Consider the following 4,114-nt stretch of genomic DNA (forward strand, 5'->3'; position numbering starts at 1 on the left):
TGAAACTTTTTTCATGATAATAAATGCTCTATTAAGGCATAAAAAGGCCATCCTGCACATAGTTTCTCCACTAGGATAAAGTAAAGTATGTATTTAGTATAAGGTGCTGCATTTTTAATGTTTGATGTTCAAGTAATCCAGAAGTACTCACAACAGACTACATTTTTGTAATCCAATTGATTATGTAACTAATTACAAAAATTGCCATGTAACATGTATAATCAATAACTGATTACATTGCAAAGTAATCTGACCAAACCCGGCCAATCATAAAACATGCTAGAGTGATGACACTCATGCTGCACATGCTAATCTAGACGCCCTCCCCACCAGGAAGACACATTCGACATCTGCTAGTGCATTTATTAAAAAAAATAAAGTGTTGCAATGTGTTGCAACTATCCCCAAGCTAAGCAACCATATCAAAACAGATCACACAACAGTAATTCTCAATATTCGTCATTGTGGGGTAGATAAAAGATAGTTCGCCCACATACAAATGAACATGTTAAGAAAGTTTGTTGCATTTCAAATTGCTTCATTCCTCTGGTGTCACACTCACATACACATGGGGTTTGAACAAAATATGTAACATCTGCAAATTGACTCAATGTAGGCCTGTGTTCTCTGCATACAAACTCAATATCTGTTTATTGATAACTCAAAATGGATAATACTGTAATATTACTGTAAGACAATGCATACTTTCAGAGTTGCATGCTTATTGAGACAAAAGCTACGCTAATGAGTGAAATTTTATGTATTTTTAATGTGTTGCTACTGTCCCCAGGGATGGGGTCAGTTGCAACATCTGACTTGTTCAATCCAAATAAATATTGTGAATTGCACATCATTCATGAGAAACAGACAGGTGGATATTTAATAAATATAGATTTCGTTGGAATAGTCCGACTAGTCACTGAGTAACTGAGAGAAATGAAAAAGTGTTGCAATCGTCCCCAGTCTCCCCTATGACTCTTTAGAAAAGCTCATCGTTAGATCTGCATGCCATCTGTGCTGCAGCGCAAACCCCTCACATCCATCCAGTGCTTTCAGTGTATAAACTTAAATCTACAGTCTGTTCGACGAGGTGTAAATGAGGCTGTTAACTCTGTCGTGCAACATTTTCACCATTCGAGATTCTACTAACTAACTTCAGGTTAATAACAACAGGTATGAATGTGCGCACCCCCCCGTCTCCTGCTCATGTTTTATGGCTCGACTGTTATGCACGTCGCACCTGCGCTGAAGTACCCTGGAGTGGACCCCGTCCTGCGCCCCATTCACCGCTGGATGGCTGTAGGAAGTGGTGCATTGACGGTCCTTTGTGTTGCAACCTGGCCCGTAATCTGTTTTGCAACTGAAAAAAACATCCGAAATAAAACTCTAACGCGGCGTTTAGGACCCCCACCTTGGCTTTCTCGTGCCCCCCACCTCTTCAGTAAGTCTACGAGATAATGCAAGCGAGCCGGGTAGCTTTTCACCACGCATAATGTGTCCTGCTACAGAGTCACTGTGCTGCAGAGTAAACAAACTGGGATCAACTGACACGGTAGTGAAACAGATTAGAGAAGTAAAAACGAGATTATCTGAACAGAACTTTGAGAAACTTACGAGGATCGCCCACGACAAGTAAAGTCTTCTAATAAAAACGAGATTGGATGTTGACTACACTATCAAAGCATATAAACTGGTAAGCACTATCACATGATTAAGGCTGTTATAACATAAACCAGATTAATATAAAAAATCACTACAATTTCATTGCTCACTGCAGGGGTTCCCAAACTTTTTCAGGTCAAGGACCCTTACAGCAGACGCACATTTCACCACAGGCCTATCTTTATTAATCCCCTGAGTTTTTTTTTATTTTATTTTTTTATTATTATTAGGTTTGAAGATAATGAAGTCTTCATAGCCAATCAATGATCAACAGGATCACTACAATTTACAGTCACTCAAAAACACACAGCATTTCTTCCCTTGTTGTTCTAACTTCCAAAAAATGTGATACAAGTTAAAATATTCCCACAATCTACCCAAGGACCCCTGTTGGACCCAGAACCCCAGTTTTGTTTTTTTGTTTTTTTTAAACACTGGTTTACTGTACTTGTAGGGATATTATGAAACGATTAAGACCACGGTGAGTACTGAAGATACAAGACTTGACATAAGCATTGTAGGAGCTGCCACCATACCAGAATTTTAAACTTTGATACAATATTTAAAAAACATACCTGGTACCTCTTTTGACACTATGGCAAAAAGAAAAAAGTCTGAGCACACAAAATAGGATTTCTTTTTTTAATTAACAAGCTGCACACAGCGCTGGTACAGAAAAGGTCAGGACAATTAAAAATGAAACGAGATTTTGAATAAGCACTTAGATTTTTTTTTTTTTTTTTGTAGCTGCAGTACTTTCAACACTATAAATAATGGACATTGTATCCTTTTAAACACATGGTATGGAATAAGTGTTCAAGCATCAATACTTTTGACATCCTTTCATTAGTATATACTGTATAATAAACAAATCAAGAAGATAACATCATGACATAATAAGCAGTGGTGGGGAAACTACTTTAAAACTATAGTTTGCCAAACTATAGCTACTTCACAATTAAATGTGATTAAATTACATCTTTATTACTCTAAAAAAAAAAAAAAAAAAAAAAAAAAAAGCTTGTAAAACTAAAACTACTTTCAAAAAGTAGTCCAACTACATCAAAACTATATCATGTGAAATTATCACAATCTGTGTCTGGAATCTTGTTGTTGTTACACAGAAATTCAACTGAACTGTGAGCCTAAGGAGCAATTGTTGAGGTGGAATCAGGAAAATGCCACATTTCCAGGAAAATTCATCATATTCAATTGCAGGCATCTTGGTCACCAACCATAGGTTTATATCAAATAGCAGGTGATGGCATTAAAACACTTTTGTGGCCACCGAGCTGTAGCACTGTGTCATGTTATATGGTAAAAAAACATGATAATACTATACTAATATGTAGTTTGTAACTAACTACCTCAACTACATGGCAAGGGTAATTAACTACCAATAAAATTTGGTTGATTTGAATGTAGTTAAACTACCACCCAACTAATGCAAATTGTAACTGAACTAAATGCAGTTAAGTACACAATGATAGTAAGAGTAGAACACATAATAACTACCCTTTCTATGGAGCTAACAAATGATTTAAACTCCATCCATCTCAGCTTTTTCAACTGCCTGAGCTCAAGGTCACATTTTAAGTTAAGACCCTTTTTCCCTTCATTATGAGCTCATGGTGAAAAACAAAATGCATCCCCCTTCATTCCCTCACCCATCACGACTGCCGGGGGTTTGTCTCTTAATGGATTCTGGAAGAGAAAGCATCCTGAAGGTGGGGAGGGAGCAGAGGGCCGAAGAAAGAGGGGGACAGAGGGGTCATCACGGCTCTTTGTGGTGGGATGGATAGAGGAGCGGGAGGAGAGGGAGGAGTGGAGGTGCACGAGGAGGGGGCAATAAACTTTGCTACAGATGAGGGTCACAGAGGTGCAGAGGTGCTTCAGGGGTCCTGGGAGCTGTTTTTAAGTTATGCTTATATACATCCTCGTTGTATATTACTGCTTCAGGTTAAGTTGAAATGTTTTTCATTCAAAATTTCAATTGATTTCAATCAAACTGTAAATTCCTGACTCAGACTTTATTTGGTTTAAGTGTATAGTGTAGTATAACTGTAGCATGTTACATACTACCTGAAATTTAGAGCTAGAGGTTTTGTGAGGTTTTGTTGTTTATTCAACTTTTACTAAAAAGTGCCATGCTGCACTTCCTTTGTTGGGTTAAACAAAAATGCATCGACCACAGCGTAACCTTCTTAGTTTACTTTCAAACACACTTTTACTGTACTCCACTGCAGTTCTTTAAATTGCATTTAATTAGACACTGTTGTTTGAAGTGTTTATTTATTAGATTGATGACTAAGATTAGTATATTGAATTTTTATGCACAGTCTTATTTTGGTTTAATAGTTGTGTGGTGTAAAATAAAGACACAGCAATGCTGTGGCGGTATAGTTTGTCTTGTTAAAACAACTACCTCGACACACATACACATAGACACACA

The sequence above is a fragment of the Lutjanus erythropterus genome, chromosome 2, assembly GCF_056507025.1.
Source record: "Lutjanus erythropterus isolate fLutEry1 chromosome 2, fLutEry1.hap2, whole genome shotgun sequence".
Lineage (NCBI taxonomy): Eukaryota > Metazoa > Chordata > Actinopteri > Lutjaniformes > Lutjanidae > Lutjanus > Lutjanus erythropterus.